Consider the following 27,197-nt stretch of genomic DNA (forward strand, 5'->3'; position numbering starts at 1 on the left):
CACCTATCTCTCAGAACTGAGCAAGTGGAGAGACGTTCGTTCATCTAGCAACAAGGGAACGGGTTGCAGGAGACACTTTTTCTCTGGTTTCTCAGTCTGTTTCCTAGTGCCGGTTTGAAGTTCCTGCAGTTTTCACTGTCAAACCGAGTTGGAGCTAGTACCTCCCCATATATATGTATGGAATGGAGTTTGCAACTGAAAAGAAACTTTGTGTTCCCAACAAGCTAGGTGAAGGTCGGCCTTCACACACACATATCTCTCAGAACTGAGCAAGTGGAGAGACGTTCGTTCATCTAGCAACAAGGGAACGGGTTGCAGGAGACACTTTTTCTCTGCTTTCTCAGTCTGTTTCCTAGTGCCGGTTTGAAGTTCCTGCAGTTTTCACTGTCAAACCGAGTTGGAGCTAGTACCTCCCCATATATATGTATGGAATTGAGTTGGCAACTGAAAAGAAACTTTGTGTTCCCAACAAGCAAGGTGAAGTACGGCTTTCACACACACTTATCTCTCAGAACTGAGCAAGTGGAGAGACGTTCGTTCATCTAGCACCAAGGGAACGGGTTGCAGGAGACACTTTTTCTCTGCTTTCTCAGTCTGTTTCCTAGTGCCGGTTTGAAGTTCCTGCAGTTTTCACTGTCAAACCGAGTTGGAGCTAGTACCTACCCATATATATGTATGGAATGGAGTTTGCAACTGAAAAGAAACTTTGTGTTCCCAACAAGCTAGGTGAAGGACGGCTTTCACACACACTTATCTCTCAGAACTGAGCAAGTGGAGAGACGTTCGTTCATCTAGCAATAAGGGAACGGGTTGCAGGAGACACTTTTTCTCTGCTTTCTCAGTCTGTTTCCTAGTGCCGGTTTGAAGTTCCTGCAGTTTTCACTGTCAAACCGAGTTGGAGCTAGTACCTCCCCATATATATATATGGAATGGAGTTTGCAACTGAAAAGAAACTTTGTGTTCCCAACAAGCTAGGTGAAGGACGGCTTTCACACACACTTATCTCTCAGAACTGAGCAAGTGGAGAGACGTTCGTTCATCTAGCACCAAGGGAACGGGTTGCAGGAGACACTTATTCTCTGTTTCTCAGTCTGTTTCCTAGTGCCGGTTTGAATTTCCTGCAGTTTTCACTGTAAAACCGAGTTGGAGCTTCTACCTCCCCATATATATGTATGGAATGGAGTTTGCAACTGAAAAGAAACTTTGTGTTCCCAACAAGCTAGGTGAAGGACGGCTTTCACACACACTTATCTCTCAGAACAGAGCAAGTGGAGAGACGTTCTTTCATCTAGCACCAAGGGAACGGGTTGCAGGAGACACTTTTTCTCTGCTTTCTCAGTCTGTTTCCTAGTGCCGGTTTGAAGTTCCTGCAGTTTTCACTGTCAAACCGAGTTGGAGCTAGTACCTCCCCATATATATGTATGGAATGGAGTTTGCAACTGAAAAGAAACTTCGTGTTCCCAACAAGCAAGTTGAAGGACGGCATTCACACACACTTATCTCTCAGAACAGAGCAAGTGGAGAGACGTTCGTTCATCTAGCACCAAGGGAACGGGTTGCAGGAGACACTTTTTCTCTGCTTTCTCTGTCTGTTTCCTAGTGCCGGTTTGAAGTTCCTGCAATTTACACTGTCAAACCGAGTTGGAGCTAGTACCTCCCCATATATATGTATGGAATGGAGTTTGCAACTGAAAAGAAACTTTGTGTTCCCAACAAGCTAGGTGAAGGACGGCTTTCACACACACCTATCTCTCAGAACTGAGCAAGTGGAGAGACGTTCGTTCATCTAGCAACAAGGGAACGGGTTGCAGGAGACACTTTTTCTCTGGTTTCTCAGTCTGTTTCCTAGTGCCGGTTTGAAGTTAATGCAGTTTTCACTGTCAAACCGAGTTGGAGCTAGTACCTCCCCATATATATGTATGGAATGGAGTTTGCAACTGAAAAGAAACTTTGTGTTCCCAACAAGCTAGGTGAAGAACGGCTTTCACACACACTTATCTCTCAGAACTGAGCAAGTGGAGAGACGTTCGTTCATCTAGCACCATGGGAACGGTTTGCAGGAGACACTTTTTCTCTGCTTTCTCAGTCTGTTTCCTAGTGCCGGTTAGAAGATCCTGCAGTTTTCACTGTCAAACCGAGTTGGAGCTAGTACCTCCCCATATATATGTATGGAATGGAGTTTGCAACTGAAAAGAAACTTTGTGTTCCCAACAAGCTAGGTGAAGGACGGCTTTCACACACACTTATCTCTCAGAACTGAGCAAGTGGAGAGACGTTCGTTCATCTAGCACCATGGGAACGGTTTGCAGGAGACACTTTTTCTCTGCTTTCTCAGTCTGTTTCCTAGTGCCGGTTTGAAGTTCCTGCAGTTTACACTGTCAAACCGATTTGGAGCTAGTACCTCCCCATATATATGTATGGAATGGAGTTTGCAACTGAAAAGAAACTTTGTGTTCCCAACAAGCTAGGTGAAGGACGGCTTTCACACACACCTATCTCTCAGAACTGAGCAAGTGGAGAGACGTTCGTTCATCTAGCAACAAGGGAACGGGTTGCAGGAGACACTTTTTCTCTGGTTTCTCAGTCTGTTTCCTAGTGCCGGTTTGAAGTTCCTGCAGTTTTCACTGTCAAACCGAGTTGGAGCTAGTACCTCCCCATATATATGTATGGAATGGAGTTAGCAACTGAAAAGAAACTTTGTGTTCCCAACAAGCTAGGTGAAGGACGGCTTTCACACACACTTATCTCTCAGAACTGAGCAAGTGGAGAGACGTTCGTTCATCTAGCAACAAGGGAACGGGTTGCAGGAGACACTTTTTCTCTGGTTTCTCAGTCTGTTTCCTAGTGCCGGTTTGAAGTTCCTGCAGTTTTCACTGTCAAACCGAGTTGGAGCTAGTACCTCCCCATATATATGTATGGAATGGAGTTAGCAACTGAAAAGAAACTTTGTGTTCCCAACAAGCTAGGTGAAGGACGGCTTTCACACACACTTATCTCTCAGAACTGAGCAATTGGAGAGACGTTCGTTCATCTAGCAACAAGGGAACGGGTTGCAGGAGACACTTTTTCTCTGCTTTCTCAGTCTGTTTCCTAGTGCCGGTTTGAAGTTCCTGCAGTTTTCACTGTCAAACCGAGTTGGAGCTAGTACCTCCCCATATATATGTATGGAATTGAGTTGGCAACTGAAAAGAAACTTTGTGTTCCCAACAAGCAAGGTGAAGTACGGCTTTCACACACACTTATCTCTCAGAACTGAGCAAGTGGAGAGACGTTCGTTCATCTAGCACCAAGGGAACGGGTTGCAGGAGACACTTTTTCTCTGCTTTCTCAGTCTGTTTCCTAGTGCCGGTTTGAAGTTCCTGCAGTTTTCACTGTCAAACCGAGTTGGAGCTAGTACCTACCCATATATATGTATGGAATGGAGTTTGCAACTGAAAAGAAACTTTGTGTTCCCAACAAGCTAGGTGAAGGACGGCTTTCACACACACTTATCTCTCAGAACTGAGCAAGTGGAGAGACGTTCGTTCATCTAGCAATAAGGGAACGGGTTGCAGGAGACACTATTTCTCTGCTTTCTCAGTCTGTTTCCTAGTGCCGGTTTGAAGTTCCTGCAGTTTTCACTGTCAAACCGAGTTGGAGCTAGTACCTCCCCATATATATGTATGGAATGGAGTTTGCAACTGAAAAGAAACTTTGTGTTCCCAACAAGCTAGGTGAAGGACGGCTTTCACACACACTTATCTCTCAGAACTGAGCAAGTGGAGAGACGTTCGTTCATCTAGCACCATGGGAACGGGTTGCAGGAGACACTTATTCTCTGTTTCTCAGTCTGTTTCCTAGTGCCGGTTTGAATTTCCTGCAGTTTTCACTGTAAAACCGAGTTGGAGCTAGTACCTCCCCATATATATGTATGGAATGGAGTTTGCAACTGAAAAGAAACTTTGTGTTCCCAACAAGCTAGGTGAAGGCCGGCTTTCACACACACTTATCTCTCAGAACTGAGCATGTGGAGAGACTTTCGTTCATCTAGCAGAAAGGGAACGGGTTGCAGGAGTAACTTTTACTCTGGTTTCTCAGTCTGTTTCCTAGTGCCGGTTTGAAGTTCCTGCAGTTTTCACTGTAAAACCGAGTTGGAGCTTGTACCTCCCCATATATATGTATGGAATGGAGTTTGCAACTGAAAAGAAACTTCGTGTTCCCAACAAGCAAGTTGAAGGACGGCTTTCACACACACTTATCTCTCAGAACAGAGCAAGTGGAGAGACGTTCGTTCATCTAGCACCAAGGGAACGGGTTGCAGGGGACACTTTTTCTCTGCTTTCTCTGTCTGTTTCCTAGTGCCGGTTTGAAGTTCCTGCAGTTTACACTGTCAAACCGAGTTGGAGCTAGTACCTCCCCATATATATGTATGGAATGGAGTTTGCAACTGAAAAGAAACTTTGTGTTCCCAACAAGCTAGGTGAAGGACGGCTTTCACACACACCTATCTCTCAGAACTGAGCAAGTGGAGAGACGTTCGTTCATCTAGCAACAAGGGAACGGGTTGCAGGAGACACTTTTTCTCTGGTTTCTCAGTCTGTTTCCTAGTGCCGGTTTGAAGTTCCTGCAGTTTTCACTGTCAAACCGAGTTGGAGCTAGTACCTCCCCATATATATGTATGGAATGGAGTTTGCAACTGAAAAGAAACTTTGTGTTCCCAACAAGCTAGGTGAAGGACGGCTTTCACACACACTTATCTCTCAGAACTGAGCAAGTGGAGAGACGTTCGTTCATCTAGCACCATGGGAACGGTTTGCAGGAGACACTTTTTCTCTGCTTTCTCAGTCTGTTTCCTAGTGCCGGTTTGAAGATCCTGCAGTTTTCACTGTCAAACCGAGTTGGAGCTAGTACCTCCCCATATATATGTATGGAATGGAGTTTGCAACTGAAAAGAAACTTTGTGTTCCCAACAAGCTAGGTGAAGGTCGGCCTTCACACACACATATCTCTCAGAACTGAGCAAGTGGAGAGACGTTCGTTCATCTAGCAACAAGGGAACGGGTTGCAGGAGACACTTTTTCTCTGCTTTCTCAGTCTGTTTCCTAGTGCCGGTTTGAAGTTCCTGCAGTTTTCACTGTCAAACCGAGTTGGAGCTAGTACCTCCCCATATATATGTATGGAATTGAGTTGGCAACTGAAAAGAAACTTTGTTTTCCCAACAAGCATGGTGAAGTACGGCTTTCACACACACTTATCTCTCAGAACTGAGCAAGTGGAGAGACGTTCGTTCATCTAGCAATAAGGGAACGGGATGCAGGAGACACTTTTTCTCTGCTTTCTCAGTCTGTTTCCTAGTGCCGGTTTGAAGTTCCTGCAGTTTTCACTGTCAAAACGAGTTGGAGCTAGTACCTCCCCATATATATGTATGGAATGGAGTTTGAAACTGAAAAGAAACTTTGTGTTCCCAACAAGCTAGGTGAAGGACGGCTTTCACACACACTTATCTCTCAGAACTGAGCAAGTGGAGAGACGTTCGTTCATCTAGCACCAAGGGAACGGGTTGCAGGAGACACTTATTCTCTGTTTCTCAGTCTGTTTCCTAGTGCCGGTTTGAAGTTCCTGCAGTTTTCACTGTCAAACCGAGTTGGAGCTAGTACCTCCCCATATATATGTATGGAATGGAGTTTGCAACTGAAAAGAAACTTTGTGTTCCCAACAAGCTAGGTGAAGGACGGCTTTCACACACACTTATCTCTCAGAACTGAGCAAGTGGAGAGACGTTCGTTCATCTAGCACCAAGGGAACGGGTTGCAGGAGACACTTATTCTCTATTTCTCAGTCTGTTTCCTAGTGCCGGTTTGAATTTCCTGCAGTTTTCAATGTAAAACCGAGTTGGAGCTTCTACCTCCCCATATATATGTATGGAATGGAGTTTGCAACTGAAAAGAAACTTTGTGTTCCCAACAAGCTAGGTGAAGGACGGCTTTCACACACACTTATCTCTCAGAACAGAGCAAGTGGAGAGACGTTCTTTCATCTAGCACCAAGGGAACGGGTTGCAGGAGACACTTTTTCTCTGCTTTCTCAGTCTGTTTCCTAGTGCCGGTTTGAAGTTCCTGCAGTTTTCACTGTCAAACCGAGTTGGAGCTAGTACCTCCCCATATATATGTATGGAATGGAGTTTGCAACTGAAAAGAAACTTCGTGTTCCCAACAAGCAAGTTGAAGGACGGCTTTCACACACACTTATCTCTCAGAACAGAGCAAGTGGAGAGACGTTCGTTCATCTAGCACCATGGGAACGGTTTGCAGGAGACACTTTTTCTCTGCTTTTTCAGTCTGTTTCCTAGTGCCGGTTTGAAGTTCCTGCAGTTTTCACTGTCAAACCGAGTTGGAGCTAGTACCTACCCATATATATGTATGGAATGGAGTTTGCAACTGAAAAGAAACTTTGTGTTCCCAACAAGCTAGGTGAAGCACGGCTTTCACACACACCTATCTCTCAGAACTGAGCAAGTGGAGAGACGTTCGTTCATCTAGCAACAAGGGAACGGGTTGCAGGAGACACTTTTTCTCTGGTTTCTCAGTCTGTTTCCTAGTGCCGGTTTGAAGTTCCTGCAGTTTTCACTGTCAAACCGAGTTGGAGCTAGTACCTCCCCATATATATGTATGGAATGGAGTTTGCAACTGAAAAGAAACTTTGTGTTCCCAACAAGCTAGGTGAAGGACGGCTTTCACACACACTTATCTCTCAGAACTGAGCAAGTGGAGAGACGTTCGTTCATCTAGCACCATGGGAACGGTTTGCATGAGACACTTTTTCTCTGCTTTCTCAGTCTGTTTCCTAGTGCCGGTTTGAAGTTCCTGCAGTTTTCACTGTCAAACCGAGTTGGAGCTAGTACCTACCCATATATATGTATGGAATGGAGTTTGCAACTGAAAAGAAACTTTGTGTTCCCAACAAGCTAGGTGAAGGACGGCTTTCACACACACTTATCTCTCAGAACTGAGCAAGTGGAGAGACGTTCGTTCATCTAGCAATAAGGGAACGGGTTGCAGGAGACACTTTTTCTCTGCTTTCTCAGTCTGTTTCCTAGTGCCGGTTTGAAGTTCCTGCAGTTTTCACTGTCAAACCGAGTTGGAGCTAGTACCTCCCCATATATATGTATGGAATGGAGTTTGCAACTGAAAAGAAACTTTGTGTTCCCAACAAGCTAGGTGAAGGACGGCTTTCACACACACTTATCTCTCAGAACTGAGCAAGTGGAGAGACGTTCGTTCATCTAGCACCAAGGGAACGGGTTGCAGGAGACACTTATTCTCTGTTTCTCAGTCTGTTTCCTAGTGCCGGTTTGAATTTCCTGCAGTTTTCACTGTAAAACCGAGTTGGAGCTTCTACCTCCCCATATATATGTATGGAATGGAGTTTGCAACTGAAAAGAAACTTTGTGTTCCCAACAAGCTAGGTGAAGGACGGCTTTCACACACACTTATCTCTCAGAACAGAGCAAGTGGAGAGACGTTCTTTCATCTAGCACCAAGGGAACGGGTTGCAGGAGACACTTTTTCTCTGCTTTCTCAGTCTGTTTCCTAGTGCCGGTTTGAAGTTCCTGCAGTTTTCACTGTCAAACCGAGTTGGAGCTAGTACCTCCCCATATATATGTATGGAATTGAGTTGGCAACTGAAAAGAAACTTTGTGTTCCCAACAAGCAAGGTGAAGTACGGCTTTCACACACACTTATCTCTCAGAACTGAGCAAGTGGAGAGACGTTCGTTCATCTAGCACCAAGGGAACGGGTTGCAGGAGACACTTTTTCTCTGCTTTCTCAGTCTGTTTCCTAGTGCCGGTTTGAAGTTCCTGCAGTTTTCACTGTCAAACCGAGTTGGAGCTAGTACCTACCCATATATATGTATGGAATGGAGTTTGCAACTGAAAAGAAACTTTGTGTTCCCAACAAGCTAGGTGAAGGACGGCTTTCACACACACTTATCTCTCAGAACTGAGCAAGTGGAGAGACGTTCGTTCATCTAGCAATAAGGGAACGGGTTGCAGGAGACACTTTTTCTCTGCTTTCTCAGTCTGTTTCCTAGTGCCGGTTTGAAGTTCCTGCAGTTTTCACTGTCAAACCGAGTTGGAGCTAGTACCTCCCCATATATATGTATGGAATGGAGTTTGCAACTGAAAAGAAACTTTGTGTTCCCAACAAGCTAGGTGAAGGACGGCTTTCACACACACTTATCTCTCAGAACTGAGCAAGTGGAGAGACGTTCGTTCATCTAGCACCAGGGGAACGGGTTGCAGGAGACACTTATTCTCTGTTTCTCAGTCTGTTTCCTAGTGCCGGTTTGAAGTTCCTGCAGTTTTCACTGTAAAACCGAGTTGGAGCTAGTACCTCCCCATATATATGTATGGAATGGAGTTTGCAACTGAAAAGAAACTTTGTGTTCCCAACAAGCTAGGTGAAGGACGGCTTTCACACACAATTATCTCTCAGAACAGAGCAAGTGGAGAGACGTTCTTTCATCTAGCACCAAGGGAACGGGTTGCAGGAGACACTTTTTCTCTGCTTTCTCAGTCTGTTTCCTAGTGCCGGTTTGAAGTTCCTGCAGTTTTCACTGTCAAACCGAGTTGGAGCTAGTACCTCCCCATATATATGTATGGAATGGAGTTTGCAACTGAAAAGAAACTTCGTGTTCCCAACAAGCAAGTTGAAGGACGGCTTTCACACACACTTATCTCTCAGAACAGAGCAAGTGGAGAGACGTTCGTTCATCTAGCACCAAGGGAACGGGTTGCAGGAGACACTTATTCTCTGTTTCTCACTCTGTTTCCTAGTGCCGGTTTGAATTTCCTGCAGTTTTCACAGTAAAACCGAGTTGGAGCTTCTACCTCCCCATATATATGTATGGAATGGAGTTTGCAACTGAAAAGAAACTTTGTGTTCCCAACAAGCTAGGTGAAGGACGGCTTTCACACACACTTATCTCTCAGAACAGAGCAAGTGGAGAGACGTTCTTTCATCTAGCACCAAGGGAACGGGTTGCAGGAAACACTTTTTCTCTGCTTTCTCAGTCTGTTTCCTAGTGCCGGTTTGAAGTTCCTGCAGTTTTCACTGTAAAACCGAGTTGGAGCTAGTACCTCCCCATATATATGTATGGAATTGAGTTGGCAACTGAAAAGAAACTTTGTGTTCCCAACAAGCAAGGTGAAGTACGGCTTTCACACACACTTATCTCTCAGAACTGAGCAAGTGGAGAGACGTTCGTTCATCTAGCACCAAGGGAACGGGTTGCAGGAGACACTTTTTCTCTGCTTTCTCAGTCTGTTTCCTAGTGCCGGTTTGAAGTTCCTGCAGTTTTCACTGTCAAACCGAGTTGGAGCTAGTACCTACCCATATATATGTATGGAATGGAGTTTGCAACTGAAAAGAAACTTTGTGTTCCCAACAAGCTAGGTGAAGGACGGCTTTCACACACACTTATCTCTCAGAACTGAGCAAGTGGAGAGACGTTCGTTCATCTAGCAATAAGGGAACGGGTTGCAGGAGACATTTTTTCTCTGCTTTCTCAGTCTGTTTCCTAGTGCCGGTTTGAAGTTCCTGCAGTTTTCACTGTCAAACCGAGTTGGAGCTAGTACCTCCCCATATATATGTATGGAATGGAGTTTGCAACTGAAAAGAAACTTTGTGTTCCCAACAAGCTAGGTGAAGGACGGCTTTCACACACACTTATCTCTCAGAACTGAGCAAGTGGAGAGACGTTCGTTCATCTAGCACCAAGGGAACGGGTTGCAGGAGACACTTATTCTCTGTTTCTCAGTCTGTTTCCTAGTGCCGGTTTGAATTTCCTGCAGTTTTCACTGTAAAACCGAGTTGGAGCTTCTACCTCCCCATATATATGTATGGAATGGAGTTTGCAACTGAAAAGAAACTTTGTGTTCCCAACAAGCTAGGTGAAGGACGGCTTTCACACACACTTATCTCTCAGAACAGAGCAAGTGGAGAGACGTTCTTTCATCTAGCACCAAGGGAACGGGTTGCAGGAGACACTTTTTCTCTGCTTTCTCAGTCTGTTTCCTAGTGCCGGTTTGAAGTTCCTGCAGTTTTCACTGTCAAACCGAGTTGGACCTAGTACCTCCCCATATATATGTATGGAATGGAGTTTGCAACTGAAAAGAAACTTCGTGTTCCCAACAAGCAAGTTGAAGGACGGCTTTCACACACACTTATCTCTCAGAACAGAGCAAGTGGAGAGACGTTCGTTCATCTAGCACCAAGGGAACGGGTTGCAGGAGACACTTTTTCTCTGCTTTCTCTGTCTGTTTCCTAGTGCCGGTTTGAAGTTCCTGCAGTTTACACTGTCAAACCGAGTTGGAGCTAGTACCTCCCCATATATATGTATGGAATGGAGTTTGCAACTGAAAAGAAACTTTGTGTTCCCAACAAGCTAGGTGAAGGACGGCTTTCACACACACCTATCTCTCAGAACTGAGCAAGTGGAGAGACGTTCGTTCATCTAGCAACAAGGGAACGGGTTGCAGGAGACACTTTTTCTCTGGTTTCTCAGTCTGTTTCCTAGTGCCGGTTTGAAGTTCCTGCAGTTTTCACTGTCAAACCGAGTTGGAGCTAGTACCTCCCCATATATATGTATGGAATGGAGTTTGCAACTGAAAAGAAACTTTGTGTTCCCAACAAGCTAGGTGAACGACGGCTTTCACACACACTTATCTCTCAGAACTGAGCAAGTGGAGAGACGTTCGTTCATCTAGCACCATGGGAACGGTTTGCAGGAGACACTATTTCTCTGCTTTCTCAGTCTGTTTCCTAGTGCCGGTTTGAAGATCCTGCAGTTTTCACTGTCAAACCGAGTTGGAGCTAGTACCTCCCCATATATATGTATGGAATGGAGTTTGCAACTGAAAAGAAACTTTGTGTTCCCAACAAGCTAGGTGAAGTACGGCTTTCACACACACTTATCTCTCAGAACTGAGCAAGTGGAGAGACGTTCGTTCATCTAGCACCAAGGGAACGGGTTGCAGGAGAGACTTTTTCTCTGCTTTCTCAGTCTGTTTCCTAGTGCCGGTTTGAAGTTCCTGCAGTTTTCACTGTCAAACCGAGTTGGAGCTAGTACCTACCCATATATATGTATGGAATGGAGTTTGCAACTGAAAAGAAACTTTGTGTTCCCAACAAGCTAGGTGAAGGACGGCTTTCACACACACTTATCTCTCAGAACTGAGCAAGTGGAGAGACGTTCGTTCATCTAGCAATAAGGGAACGGGTTGCAGGAGACACTTTTTCTCTGCTTTCTCAGTCTGTTTCCTAGTGCCGGTTTGAAGTTCCTGCAGTTTTCACTGTCAAACCGAGTTGGAGCTTGTACCTCCCCATATATATGTATGGAATGGAGTTTGCAACTGAAAAGAAACTTTGTGTTCCCAACAAGCTAGGTGAAGGACGGCTTTCACACACACTTATCTCTCAGAACTGAGCAAGTGGAGAGACGTTCGTTCATCTAGCACCAAGGGAACGGGTTGCAGGAGACACTTATTCTCTGTTTCTCAGTCTGTTTCCTAGTGCCGGTTTGAATTTCCTGCAGTTTTCACTGTAAAACCGAGTTGGAGCTTCTACCTCCCCATATATATGTATGGAATGGAGTTTGCAACTCAAAAGAAACTTTGTGTTCCCAACAAGCTAGGTGAAGGACGGCTTTCACACACACCTATCTCTCAGAACTGAGCAAGTGGAGAGACGTTCGTTCATCTAGCAACAAGGGAACGGGTTGCAGGGGACACTTTCTCTCTGCTTTCTCAGTCTGTTTCCTAGTGCCGGTTTGAAGTTCCTGCAGTTTTCACTGTAAAACCGAGTTGGAGCTTCTACCTCCCCATATATATGTATGGAATGGAGTTTGCAACTGAAAAGAAACTCTGTGTTCCCAACAAGCTAGGTGAAGTACGGCTTTCACACACACTTATCTCTCAGAACAGAGCAAGTGGAGAGACGTTCGTTCATCTAGCACCAAGGGAACGGGTTGCAGGAGACACTTTTTCTCTGCTTTCTCAGTCTGTTTCCTAGTGCCGGTTAGAAGTTCCTGCAGTTTTCACTGTCAAACCGAGTTGGAGCTAGTACCTCCCCATATATATGTATGGAATGGAGTTTGCAACTGAAAAGAAACTTTGTGTTCCCAACAAGCTAGGTGAAGTACGGCTTTCACACACACTTAACTCTCAAAACTGAGCAAGTGCAGAGACGTTCGTTCATCTAGCACCAAGGGAACGGGTTGCAGGAGACACTTTTTCTCTGCTTCCTCAGTCTGTTCCTAGTGCCGGTTTGAAGTTCCTGCAGTTTTCACTGTAAAACCGAGTTGGAGCTAGTACCTCCCCATATATATGTATGGAATGGAGTTTGCAACTGAAAAGAAACTTTGTGTTCCCAACAAGCTAGGTGAAGGACGGCTTTCACACACACTTATCTCTCAGAACTGAGCAAGTGGAGAGACGTTCGTTCATCTAGCACCAAGGGAAAGGGTTGCAGGGGACACATTTTCTCTGCTTTCTCAGTCTGTTTCCTAGTGCCGGTTTGAAGTTCCTGCAGTTTTCACTGTAAAACCGAGTTGAAGCTTCTACCTCCCCATATATATGTATGGAATGGAGTTTGCAACTGAAAAGAAACTTTGTGTTCCCAACAAGCTAGGTGAAGGACGGCTTTCACACACACATCTCTCAGAACAGAGCAAGTGGAGAGACGTTCGTTCATCTAGCACCAAGGGAACGGGTTGCAGGAGACACTTTTCCTCTGCTTTCTCATTCTGTTTCCTAGTGCCGGTTTGATGTTCCTGCAGTTTTCACTGTCAAACCGAGTTGGAGCTAGTACCTCCCCATATATATGTATGGAATGGAGTTTGCAACTGAAAAGAAACTTTGTGTTCCCAACAAGCTAGGTGAAGGACGGCTTTCACACACACTTATCTTTCAGAACTGAGCAAGTGGAGAGACGTTCGTTCATCTAGCACCAAGGGAAAGGGTTGCAGGGGACACATTTTCTCTGCTTTCTCAATCTGTTTCCTAGTGCCGGTTTGAAGTTCCTGCAGTTTTCACTGTAAAACCGAGTTGGAGCTTCTACCTCCCCATATATATGTATGGAATGGAGTTTGCAACTGAAAAGAAACTTTTGTTCCCAACAAGCTAGGTGAAGTACGGCTTTCACACACACAACTCTCAGAACAGAGCAAGTGGAGAGACGTTCGTTCATCTAGCACCAAGGGAACGGGTTGCAGGAGACACTTTTTCTCTGCTTTCTCAGTCTGTTTCCTAGTGCCGGTTTGATGTTCCTGCAGTTTTCACTGTCAAACCGAGTTGGAGCTAGTACCTCCCCATATATATGTATGGAATGGAGTTTGCAACTGAAAAGAAACTTTGTGTTCCCAACAAGCTAGGTGAAGGACGGCTTTCACACACACTTATCTCTCAGAACTGAGCAAGTGGAGAGACGTTCGTTCATCTAGCACCAAGGGAACGGGTTGCAGGAGACACTTTTTCTCTGCTTTCTCAGTCTGTTTCCTAGTGCCGGTTTGAAGTTCCTGCAGTTTTCACTGTCAAACCGAGTTGGAGCTACTACTTCCCCATATATATGTATGGAATGGAGTTTGCAACTGAAAAGAAACTTTGTGTTCCCAACAAGCTAGGTGAAGGACGGCTTTCACACACACTTATCTCTCAGAACTGAGCAAGTGGAGAGACGTTCGTTCATCTAGCACCAAGGGAACGGGTTGCAGGAGACACTTTTTCTCTGCTTTCTCAGTCTGTTTCCTAGTGCCGGTTTGAAGTTCCTGCAGTTTTCACTGTCAAACCGAGTTGGAGCTTCTACATCACCATATATATGTATGGAATGGAGTTTCCAACTGAAAAGAAACTTTGTGTTCCCAACAAGCAAGGTGAAGGACGGCTTTCACACACACTTATCTCTCAGAACTGAGCAAGTGGAGAGACGTTCGTTCATCTAGCACCAAGGGAACGGGTTGCAGGAGACACTTTTTCTCTGCTTTCTCAGTCTGTTTCCTAGTGCCGGTTTGAAGTTCCTGCAGTTTTCACTGTAAAACCGAGTTGGAGCTTGTACCTCCCCATATATATGTATGGAATGGAGTTTGCAACTGAAAAGAAACTTTGTGTTCCCAACAAGCTAGGTGAAGGACGGCTTTCACACACACTTATCTCTCCGAACTGAGCAAGTGGAGAGACGTTCGTTCATGAAGCACAAAGGGAACGGGTTGCAGGAGACACTTATTCTCTGCTTTCTCAGTCTGTTTCCTAGTGCCGTTTTGAAGTTCCTGCAGTTTTCACTGTCAAACCGAGTTGGAGTTAGTACCTCCCAATATATATGATGGAATTGAGTTGGCAACTGAAAAGAAACTTTGTGTTCCCAACAAGCTATGTGAAGGACGGCTTTCAAACACAATTATCTCTCAGAACTGAGCAAGTGGAGAGATGTTCTTTCATGTAGCACCAAGGGAACGGGTTGCAGGAGACACTTTTTCTCTGGTTCCTCAGTCTGTTTCCTAGTGCCGGTTTGAAGTTCCTGCAGTTTTCACTGTAAAACCGAGTTGGAGCTTGTACCTCACCATATATATGTATGGAATGGAGTTTGCAACTGAAAAGAATCTTTGTGTTCCCAACAAGCTAGGTGAAGGACGGCTTTCACACACACTTATCTCTCAGAACAGAGCAAGTGGAGAGACGTTCGTTCATCTAGCACCAAGGGAACGGGTTGCAGGAGACACTTATTCTCTGCTTTCTCAGTCTGTTTCCTAGTGCCGGTTTGAATTTCCTGCAGTTTTCACTGTAAAACCGAGTTGGAGCTTCTACCTCCCCATATATATGTATGGAATGGAGTTTGCAACTGAAAAGAAACTTTGTGTTCCCAACAAGCTAGGTGAAGGACGGCTTTCACACACACTTATCTCTCAGAACTGAGCAAGTGGAGAGACGTTCGTTCATCTAGCACCAAGGGAACGGGTTGCAGGAGACACTTTTTCTCTGCTTTCTCAGTCTGTTTCCTAGTGCCGGTTTGAAGTTCCTGCAGTTTTCACTGTCAAACCGAGTTGGAGCTTGTACCTCCCCATATATATGTATGGAATGGAGTTTGCAACTGAAAAGAAACTTTGTGTTCCCAACAAGCTAGGTGAAGGACGGCTTTCACACACACTTATCTCTCAGAACTGAGCAAGTGGAGAGACGTTCGTTCATCTAGCACCAAGGGAACGGGTTGCAGGGGACACTTTTTCTCTGCTTTCTCAGTCTGTTTCCTAGTGCCGGTTTGAAGTTCCTGCAGTTTTCACTGTAAAACCGAGTTGGAGCTTCTACCTCCCCATATATATGTATGGAATGGAGTTTGCAACTGAAAAGAAACTCTGTGTTCCCAACAAGCTAGGTGAAGTACGGCTTTCACACACACTTATCTCTCAGAACAGAGCAAGTGGAGAGACGTTCGTTCATCTAGCACCAAGGGAACGGGTTGCAGGAGACACTTTTTCTCTGCTTTCTCAGTCTGTTTCCTAGTGCCGGTTTGAAGTTCCTGCAGTTTTCACTGTCAAACCGAGTTGGAGCTAGTACTTCCCCATATATATGTATGGAATGGAGTTTGCAACTGAAAAGAAACTTTGTGTTCCCAACAAGCTAGGTGAAGGACGGCTTTCACACACACTTATCTCTCAGAACTGAGCAAGTGGAGAGACGTTCGTTCATCTAGCAACAAGGGAACGGGTTGCAGGAGACACTTTTTCTCTGCTTTCTCAGTCTGTTTCCTAGTGGTGGTTTGAAGTTCCTGCAGTTTTCACTGTCAAACCGAGTTGGAGCTAGTACCTCCCCATATATATGTATGGAATGGAGTTTGCAACTGAAAAGAAACTTTGTGTTCCCAACAAGCTAGGTGAAGGACGGCTTTCACACACACTTATCTCTCCGAACTGAGCAAGTGGAGAGACGTTCGTTCATGAAGCACAAAGGGAACGGGTTGCAGGAGACACTTTTTCTCTGCTTTCTCAGTCTGTTTCCTAGTGCCGTTTTGAAGTTCCTGCAGTTTTCACTGTCAAACCGAGTTGGAGTTAGTACCTCCCAATATATATGATGGAATTGAGTTGGCAACTGAAAAGAAACTTTGTGTTCCCAACAAGCTATGTGAAGGACGGCTTTCAAACACAATTATCTCTCAGAACTGAGCAAGTGGAGAGATGTTCTTTCATGTAGCACCAAGGGAACGGGTTGCAGGAGACACTTTTTCTCTGGTTCCTCAGTCTGTTTCCTAGTGCCGGTTTGAAGTTCCTGCAGTTTTCACTGTAAAACCGAGTTGGAGCTTGTACCTCACCATATATATGTATGGAATGGAGTTTGCAACTGAAAAGAATCTTTGTGTTCCCAACAAGCTAGGTGAAGGACGGCTTTCACACACACTTATCTCTCAGAACAGAGCAAGTGGAGAGACGTTCGTTCATCTAGCACCAAGGGAACGGGTTGCAGGAGACACTTATTCTCTGCTTTCTCAGTCTGTTTCCTAGTGCCGGTTTGAATTTCCTGCAGTTTTCACTGTAAAACCGAGTTGGAGCTTCTACCTCCCCATATATATGTATGGAATGGAGTTTGCAACTGAAAAGAAACTTTGTGTTCCCAACAAGCTAGGTGAAGGACGGCTTTCACACACACTTATCTCTCAGAACTGAGCAAGTGGAGAGACGTTCGTTCATCTAGCACCAAGGGAACGGGTTGCAGGAGACACTTTTTCTCTGCTTTCTCAGTCTGTTTCCTAGTGCCGGTTTGAAGTTCCTGCAGTTTTCACTGTAAAACCGAGTTGGAGCTTGTACCTCCCCATATATATGTATGGAATGGAGTTTGCAACTGAAAAGAAACTTTGTGTTCCCAACAAGCTAGGTGAAGGACGGCTTTCACACACACTTATCTCTCAGAACTGAGCAAGTGGAGAGACGTTCGTTCATCTAGCACCAAGGGAACGGGTTGCAGGGGACACTTTTTCTCTGCTTTCTCAGTCTGTTTCCTAGTGCCGGTTTGAAGTTCCTGCAGTTTTCACTGTAAAACCGAGTTGGAGCTTCTACCTCCCCATATATATGTATGGAATGGAGTTTGCAACTGAAAAGAAACTCTGTGTTCCCAACAAGCTAGGTGAAGTACGGCTTTCACACACACTTATCTCTCAGAACAGAGCAAGTGGAGAGACGTTCGTTCATCTAGCACCAAGGGAACGGGTTGCAGGAGACACTTTTTCTCTGCTTTCTCAGTCTGTTTCCTAGTGCCGGTTTGAAGTTCCTGCAGTTTTCACTGTCAAACCGAGTTGGAGCTAGTACCTCCCCATATATATGTATGGAATGGAGTTTGCAACTGAAAAGAAACTTTGTGTTCCCAACAAGCTAGGTGAAGTACGGCTTTCACACACACTTATCTCTCAGAACTGAGCAAGTGGAGAGACGTTCGTTCATCTAGCAACAAGGGAACGGGTTGCAGGAGACACTTTTTCTCTGCTTTCTCAGTCTGTTTCCTAGTGCTGGTTTGAAGTTCCTGCAGTTTTCACTGTCAAACCGAGTTGGAGCTAGTACCTCCCCATATATATGTATGGAATGGAGTTTGCAACTGAAAAGAAACTTTGTGTTCCCAACAAGCTAGGTGAAGGACGGCTTTCACACACACATATCTCTCAGAACTGAGCAAGTGGAGAGACGTTCGTTCATCTAGCACCAAGGGAACGGGTTGCAGGAGACACTTATTCTCTGCTTTCTCAGTCTGTTTCCTAGTGCCGGTTTGAATTTCCTGCAGTTTTCACTGTAAAACCGAGTTGGAGCTTCTACCTCCCCATATATATGTATGGAATGGAGTTTGCAACTGAAAAGAAACTTTGTGTTCCCAACAAGCTAGGTGAAGGACGGCTTTCACACACACTTATCTCTCAGAACAGAGCAATTGGAGAGACGTTCGTTCATCTAGCACCAAGGGAACGGGTTGCAGGAGACACTTTTTCTCTGCTTTCTCAGTCTGTTTCCTAGTGCCGGTTTGAAGTTCCTGCAGTTTTCACTGTCAAACCGAGTTGGAGCTAGTACCTCCCCATATATATGTATGGAATGGAGTTTGCAACTGAAAAGAAACTTTGTGTTCCCAACAAGCTATGTGAAGGACGGCTTTCACACACACTTATCTCTCAGAACTGAGCAAGTGGAGAGACGTTCATTCATCTAGCACCAAGGGAAAGGGTTGCAGGGGACACATTTTCTCTGCTTTCTCAATCTGTTTCCTAGTGCCGGTTTGAAGTTCCTGCAGTTTTCACTGTAAAACCGAGTTGGAGCTTCTACCTCCCCATATATATGTATGGAATGGAGTTTGCAACTGAAAAGAAACTTTGTGTTCCCAACAAGCTAGGTGAAGGACGGCTTTCACACACACATCTCTCAGAACAGAGCAAGTGGAGAGACGTTCGTTCATCTAGCACCAAGGGAACGGGTTGCAGGAGACACTTTTTCTCTGCTTTCTCAGTCTGTTTCCTAGTGCCGGTTTGAAGTTCCTGCAGTTTTCACTGTCAAACCGAGTTGGAGCTAGTACTTCCCCATATATATGTATGGAATGGAGTTTGCAAATGAAAAGAAACTTTGTGTTCCCAACAAGCTAGGTGAAGTACGGCTTTCACACACACTTATCTCTCAGAACAGAGCAAGTGGAGAGACGTTCGTTCATCTAGCACCAAGGGAACGGGTTGCAGGAGACACTTTTTCTCTGCTTTCTCAGTCTGTTTCCTAGTGCCGGTTTGAAGTTCCTGCAGTTTTCACTGTCAAACCGAGTTGGAGCTAGTACCTCCCCATATATATGTATGGAATGGAGTTTGCAACTGAAAAGAAACTTTGTGTTCCCAACAAGCTAGGTGAAGTACGGCTTTCACACACACTTATCTCTCAGAACTGAGCAAGTGGAGAGACGTTCGTTCATCTAGCAACAAGGGAACGGGTTGCAGGAGACACTTTTTCTCTGCTTTCTCAGTCTGTTTCCTAGTGCTGGTTTGAAGTTCCTGCAGTTTTCACTGTCAAACCGAGTTGGAGCTAGTACCTCCCCATATATATGTATGGAATGGAGTTTGCAACTGAAAAGAAACTTTGTGTTCCCAACAAGCTAGGTGAAGGACGGCTTTCACACACACTTATCTCTCAGAACTGAGCAAGTGGAGAGACGTTCGTTCATCTAGCACCAAGGGAACGGGTTGCAGGAGACACTTATTCTCTGCTTTCTCAGTCTGTTTCCTAGTGCCGGTTTGAATTTCCTGCAGTTTTCACTGTAAAACCGAGTTGGAGCTTCTACCTCCCCATATATATGTATGGAATGGAGTTTGCAACTGAAAAGAAACTTTGTGTTCCCAACAAGCTAGGTGAAGGACGGCTTTCACACACACTTATCTCTCAGAACAGAGCAATTGGAGAGACGTTCGTTCATCTAGCACCAAGGGAACGGGTTGCAGGAGACACTTTTTCTCTGCTTTCTCAGTCTGTTTCCTAGTGCCGGTTTGAAGTTCCTGCAGTTTTCACTGTCAAACCGAGTTGGAGCTAGTACCTCCCCATATATATGTATGGAATGGAGTTTGCAACTGAAAAGAAACTTTGTGTTCCCAACAAGCTAGGTGAAGGACGGCTTTCACACACACATCTCTCAGAACAGAGCAAGTGGAGAGACGTTCGTTCATCTAGCACCAAGGGAACGGGTTGCAGGAGACACTTTTTCTCTGCTTTCTCAGTCTGTTTCCTAGTGCCGGTTTGATGTTCCTGCAGTTTTCACTGTCAAACCGAGTTGGAGCTAGTACCTCCCCATATATATGTATGGAATGGAGTTTGCAACTGAAAAGAAACTTTGTGTTCCCAACAAGCTAGGTGAAGGACGGCTTTCACACACACTTATCTCTCAGAACTGAGCAAGTGGAGAGACGTTCGTTCATCTAGCACCAAGGGAACGGTTTGCAGGAGACACTTTTTCTCTGCTTTCTCAGTCTGTTTCCTAGTGCCGGTTTGAAGTTCCTGCAGTTTTCACTGTCAAACCGAGTTGGAGCTAGTACTTCCCCATATATATGTATGGAATGGAGTTTGCAACTGAAAAGAAACTTTGTGTTCCCAACAAGCTAGGTGAAGGACGGCTTTCACACACACTTATCTCTCAGAACTGAGCAAGTGGAGAGACGTTCGTTCATCTAGCAACAAGGGAACGGGTTGCAGGAGACACTTTTTCTCTGCTTTCTCAGTCTGTTTCCTAGTGCCGGTTTGAAGTTCCTGCAGTTTTCACTGTCAAACCGAGTTGGAGCTTCTACATCACCATATATATGTATGGAATGGAGTTTGCAACTGAAAAGAAACTTTGTGTTCCCAACAAGCAAGGTGAAGGACGGCTTTCACACACACTTATCTCTCAGAACTGAGCAAGTGGAGAGACGTTCGTTCATCTAGCACCAAGGGAACGGGTTGCAGGAGACACTTTTTCTCTGCTTTCTCAGTCTGTTTCCTAGTGCCGGTTTGAAGTTCCTGCAGTTTTCACTGTAAAACCGAGTTGGAGCTTGTACCTCCCCATATATATGTATGGAATGGAGTTTGCAACTGAAAAGAAACTTTGTGTTCCCAACAAGCTAGGTGAAGGACGGCTTTCACACACACTTATCTCTCCGAACTGAGCAAGTGGAGAGACGTTCGTTCATGAAGCACAAAGGGAACGGGTTGCAGGAGACACTTTTTCTCTGCTTTCTCAGTCTGTTTCCTAGTGCCGTTTTGAAGTTCCTGCAGTTTTCACTGTCAAACCGAGTTGGAGCTAGTACCTCCCAATATATATGATGGAATTGAGTTGGCAACTGAAAAGAAACTTTGTGTTCCCAACAAGCTATGTGAAGGACGGCTTTCAAACACAATTATCTCTCAGAACTGAGCAAGTGGAGAGACGTTCTTTCATGTAGCACCAAGGGAACGGGTTGCAGGAGACACTTTTTCTCTGGTTCCTCAGTCTGTTTCCTAGTGCCGGTTTGAATTTCCTGCAGTTTTCACTGTAAAACCGAGTTGGAGCTTCTACCTCCCCATATATATGTATGGAATGGAGTTTGCAACTGAAAAGAAACTTTGTGTTCGCAACAAGCTAGGTGAAGGACGGCTTTCACACACACTTATCTCTCAGAACTGAGCAAGTGGAGAGACGTTCGTTCATCTAGCACCAAGGGAACGGGTTGCAGGAGACACTTTTTCTCTGCTTTCTCAGTCTGTTTCCTAGTGCCGGTTTGAAGTTCCTGCAGTTTTCACTGTAAAACCGAGTTGGAGCTTGTACCTCCCCATATATATGTATGGAATGGAGTTTGCAACTGAAAAGAAACTTTGTGTTCCCAACAAGCTAGGTGAAGGACGGCTTTCACACACACTTAACTCTCAGAACTGAGCAAGTGGAGAGACGTTCGTTCATCTAGCACCAAGGGAACGGGTTGCAGGGGACACTTTTTCTCTGCTTTCTCAGTCTGTTTCCTAGTGCCGGTTTGAAGTTCCTGCAGTTTTCACTGTCAAACCGAGTTGGAGCTAGTACCTCCCCATATATATGTATGGAATGGAGTTTGCAACTGAAAAGAAACTTTGTGTTCCCAACAAGCTAGGTGAAGGACGGCTTTCACACACACTTATCTCTCAGAACTGAGCAAGTGGAGAGACGTTCGTTCATCTAGCACCAAGGGAAAGGGTTGCAGGGGACACATTTTCTCTGCTTTCTCAATCTGTTTCCTAGTGCCGGTTTGAAGTTCCTGCAGTTTTCACTGTAAAACCGAGTTGGAGCTTCTACCTCCCCATATATATGTATGGAATGGAGTTTGCAACTGAAAAGAAACTTTGTGTTCCCAACAAGCTAGGTGAAGTACGGCTTTCACACACACATCTCTCAGAACAGAGCAAGTGGAGAGACGTTCGTTCATCTAGCACCAAGGGAACGGGTTGCAGGAGACACTTTTTCTCTGCTTTCTCAGTCTGTTTCCTAGTGCCGGTTTGATGTTCCTGCAGTTTTCACTGTCAAACCGAGTTGGAGCTAGTACCTCCCCATATATATGTATGGAATGGAGTTTGCAACTGAAAAGAAACTTTGTGTTCCCAACAAGCTAGGTGAAGGACGGCTTTCACACACACTTATCTCTCAGAACTGAGCAAGTGGAGAGACGTTCGTTCATCTAGCACCAAGGGAACGGTTTGCAGGAGACACTTTTTCTCTGCTTTCTCAGTCTGTTTCCTAGTGCCGGTTTGAAGTTCCTGCAGTTTTCACTGTCAAACCGAGTTGGAGCTAGTACTTCCCCATATATATGTATGGAATGGAGTTTGCAACTGAAAAGAAACTTTGTGTTCCCAACAAGCTAGGTGAAGGACGGCTTTCACACACACTTATCTCTCAGAACTGAGCAAGTGGAGAGACGTTCGTTCATCTAGCAACAAGGGAACGGGTTGCAGGAGACACTTTTTCTCTGCTTTCTCAGTCTGTTTCCTAGTGCCGGTTTGAAGTTCCTGCAGTTTTCACTGTCAAACCGAGTTGGAGCTTCTACATCACCATATATATGTATGGAATGGAGTTTGCAACTGAAAAGAAACTTTGTGTTCCCAACAAGCAAGGTGAAGGACGGCTTTCACACACACTTATCTCTCAGAACTGAGCAAGTGGAGAGACGTTCGTTCATCTAGCACCAAGGGAACGGGTTGCAGGAGACACTTTTTCTCTGCTTTCTCAGTCTGTTTCCTAGTGCCGGTTTGAAGTTCCTGCAGTTTTCACTGTAAAACCGAGTTGGAGCTTGTACCTCCCCATATATATGTATGGAATGGAGTTTGCAACTGAAAAGAAACTTTGTGTTCCCAACAAGCTAGGTGAAGGACGGCTTTCACACACACTTATCTCTCCGAACTGAGCAAGTGGAGAGACGTTCGTTCATGAAGCACAAAGGGAACGGGTTGCAGGAGACACTTTTTCTCTGCTTTCTCAGTCTGTTTCCTAGTGCCGTTTTGAAGTTCCTGCAGTTTTCACTGTCAAACCGAGTTGGAGCTAGTACCTCCCAATATATATGATGGAATTGAGTTGGCAACTGAAAAGAAACTTTGTGTTCCCAACAAGCTATGTGAAGGACGGCTTTCAAACACAATTATCTCTCAGAACTGAGCAAGTGGAGAGACGTTCTTTCATGTAGCACCAAGGGAACGGGTTGCAGGAGACACTTTTTCTCTGGTTCCTCAGTCTGTTTCCTAGTGCCGGTTTGAATTTCCTGCAGTTTTCACTGTAAAACCGAGTTGGAGCTTGTACCTCCCCATATATATGTATGGAATGGAGTTTGCAACTGAAAAGAAACTTTGTGTTCCCAACAAGCTAGGTGAAGGACGGCTTTCACACACACTTAACTCTCAGAACTGAGCAAGTGGAGAGACGTTCGTTCATCTAGCACCAAGGGAACGGGTTGCAGGGGACACTTTTTCTCTGCTTTCTCAGTCTGTTTCCTAGTGCCGGTTTGAAGTTCCTGCAGTTTTCACTGTAAAACCGAGTTGGAGCTTCTACCTCCCCATATATATGTATGGAATGGAGTTTGCAACTGAAAAGAAACTCTGTGTTCCCAACAAGCTAGGTGAAGTACGGCTTTCACACACACTTATCTCTCAGAACAGAGCAAGTGGAGAGACGTTCGTTCATCTAGCACCAAGGGAACGGGTTGCAGGAGACACTTTTTCTCTGCTTTCTCAGTCTGTTTCCTAGTGCCGGTTTGAAGTTCCTGCAGTTTTCACTGTCAAACCGAGTTGGAGCTAGTACCTCCCCATATATATGTATGGAATGGAGTTTGCAACTGAAAAGAAACTTTGTGTTCCCAACAAGCTAGGTGAAGGACGGCTTTCACACACACTTATCTCTCAGAACTGAGCAAGTGGAGAGACGTTCGTTCATCTAGCACCAAGGAACGGGTTGCAGGAGACACTTTTTCTCTGCTTTCTCAGTCTGTTTCCTAGTGCCGGTTTGAAGTTCCTGCAGATTTCACTGTCAAACCGAGTTGGAGCTAGTACCTCCCCATATATATGTATGGAATGGAGTTTGCAACTGAAAAGAAACTTTGTGTTCCCAACAAGCTAGGTGAAGGACGGCTTTCACACACACTTATCTCTCAGAACTGAGCAAGTGGAGAGACGTTCGTTCATCTAGCAACAAGGGAACGGGTTGCAGGAGACACTTTTTCTCTGCTTTCTCAGTCTGTTTCCTAGTGCCGGTTTGAAGTTCCTGCAGTTTTCACTGTCAAACCGAGTTGGAGCTAGTATCTCCCCATATATATGTATGGAATGGAGTTTGCAACGGAAAAGAAACTTCGTGTTCCCAACAAGCAAGTTGAAGGACGGCTTTCACACACACTTATCTCTCAGAACAGAGCAAGTGGAGAGACGTTCGTTCATCTAGCACCAAGGGAACGGGTTGCAGGAGACACTTTTTCTCTGCTTTCTCTGTCTGTTTCCTAGTGCCGGTTTGAAGTTCCTGCAGTTTACACTGTCAAACCGAGTTGGAGCTAGTACCTCCCCATATATATGTATGGAATGGAGTTTGCAACTGAAAAGAAACTTTGTGTTCCCAACAAGCTAGGTGAAGGACGGCTTTCACACACACTTATCTCTCAGAACTGAGCAAGTGGAGAGACGTTCGTTCATCTAGCAACAAGGGAACGGGTTGCAGGAAACACTTTTTCTCTGCTTTCTCAGTCTGTTTCCTAGTGCCGGTTTGAAGTTCCTGCAGTTTTCACTGTCAAACCGAGTTGGAGCTAGTACCTCCCCATATATATGTATGGAATGGAGTTTGCAACTGAAAAGAAACTTTGTGTTCCCAACAAGCTAGGTGAAGGACGGCTTTCACACACACTTAACTCTCAGAACTGAGCAAGTGGAGAGACGTTCGTTCATCTAGCACCAAGGGAACGGGTTGCAGGAGACACTTTTTCTCTGCTTTCTCAGTCTGTTTCCTAGTGCCGGTTTGAAGTTCCTGCAGTTTTCACTGTAAAACCGAGTTGGAGCTTCTACCTCCCCATATATATGTATGGAATGGAGTTTGCAACTGAAAAGAAACTTTGTGTTCCCAACAAGCTAGTTGAAGGACGGCTTTCACACACACTTATCTCTCAGAACTGAGCAAGTGGAGAGACGTTCGTTCATCTAGCACCAAGGGAACGGGTTGCAGGGGACACTTCTTCTCTGCTTTCTCAGTCTGTTTCCTAGTGCCGGTTAGAAGTTCCTGCAGTTTTCACTGTAAAACCGAGTTGGAGCTTCTACCTCCCCATATATATCTATGGAATGGAGTTTGCAACTGAAAAGAAACTATGTGTTCCCAACAAGCTAGGTGAAGGACGGCTTTCACACACACTTATCTCTCAGAACATAGCAAGTGAAGAGACTTTCGTTCATCTAGCACCAAGGGAACGGGTTGCATGAGACACTTTTTCTCTGCTTTCTCAGTCTGTTTCCTAGTGCCGGTTTGAAGTTCCTGCAGTTTTCACTGTCAAACCGAGTTGGAGCTAGTACCTCCCCATATATATGTATGGAATGGAGTTTGCAACTGAAAAGAAACTATGTGTTCCCAACAAGCTAGGTGAAGGACGGCTTTCACACACACTTATCTCTCAGAACATAGCAAGTGAAGAGACTTTCGTTCATCTAGCACCAAGGGAACGGGTTGCATGAGACACTTTTTCTCTGCTTTCTCAGTCTGTTTCCTAGTGCCGGTTTGAAGTTCCTGCAGTTTTCACTGTCAAACCGAGTTGGAGCTAGTACCTCCCCATATATATGTATGGAATGCAGTTTGCAACTGAAAAGAAACTTTGTGTTCCCAAAAAGCTAGGTGAAGGACGGCTTTCACACACACTTATCTCTCAGAACAGAGCAAGTGGAGAGACGTTCGTTCATCTAGCACCAAGGGAACGGGTTGCAGGAGACACTTTTTCTCTGCTTTCTCAGTCTGTTTCCTAGTGCCGGTTTGAAGTTCCTGCAGTTTTCACTGTCAAACCGAGTTGGAGCTAGTACCTCCCCATATATATGTATGGAATGGAGTTTGCAACTGAAAAGAAACTCTGTGTTCCCAACAAGCTAGGTGAAGGACGGCTTTCACACACACTTATTTCTCAGAACAGAGCAAGTGGAGAGACGTTCGTTCATCTAGCACCAAGGGAACGGGTTGCAGGAGACACTTTTTCTCTGCTTCCTCAGTCTGTTTCCTAGTGCCGGTTTGAAGTTCCTGCAGTTTTCACTGTAAAACCGAGTTGGAGCTTGTACCTCCCCATATATATGTATGGAATGGAGTTTGCAACTGAAAAGAAACTTTGTGTTCCCAACAAGCTAAGTGAAGGAAGGCTTTCACACACACTTATCTCTCAGAACTGAGCAAGTGGAAAGACGTTCGTTCATCTAGCACCAAGGGAACGGGTTGCAGGGGACACTTTTTCTCTGCTTTCTCAGTCTGTTTCCTAGTGCCGGTTTGAAGTTCCTGCAGTTTTCACTGTAAAACCGAGTTGGAGATTCTACCTCCCCATATATATGTATGGAATGGAGTTTGCAACTGAAAAGAAACTTTGTGTTCCCAACAAGCTAGGTGAAGGACGGCTTTCACACACACTTATCTCTCAGAACAGAGCAAGTGGAGAGACGTTCGTTCATCTAGCACCAAGGGAACGGGTTGCAGGAGACACTTTTTCTCTGCTTTCTCAGTCTGTTTCCTAGTGCCGGTTTGAAGTTCCTGCAGTTTTCACTGTCAAACCGAGTTGGAGCTAGTACCTCCCCATATATATGTATGGAATGGAGTTTGCAACTGAAAAGAAACTTTGTGTTCCCAACAAGCTAGGTGAAGGACGGCTTTCACACACACTTATCTCTCAGAACTGAGCAAGTGGAGAGACGTTCGTTCATCTAGCACCAAGGGAACGGGTTGCATGAGACACTTTTTCTCTGCTTTCTCAGTCTGTTTCCTAGTGCCGGTTTGAAGTTCCTGCAGTTTTCACTGTAAAACCGAGTTGGAGCTAGTACCTCCCCATATATATGTATGGAATGGAGTTTGCAACTGAAAAGAAACTTTGTGTTCCCAACAAGCTAGGTGAAGGACGGCTTTCACACACACTTATCTCTCAGAACTGAGCAAGTGGAGAGACGTTCGTTCATCTAGCAACAAGGGAACGGGTTGCAGGAGACACTTTTCC

Source organism: Camelus bactrianus, chromosome 17, assembly GCF_048773025.1.
Source record: "Camelus bactrianus isolate YW-2024 breed Bactrian camel chromosome 17, ASM4877302v1, whole genome shotgun sequence".
Lineage (NCBI taxonomy): Eukaryota > Metazoa > Chordata > Mammalia > Artiodactyla > Camelidae > Camelus > Camelus bactrianus.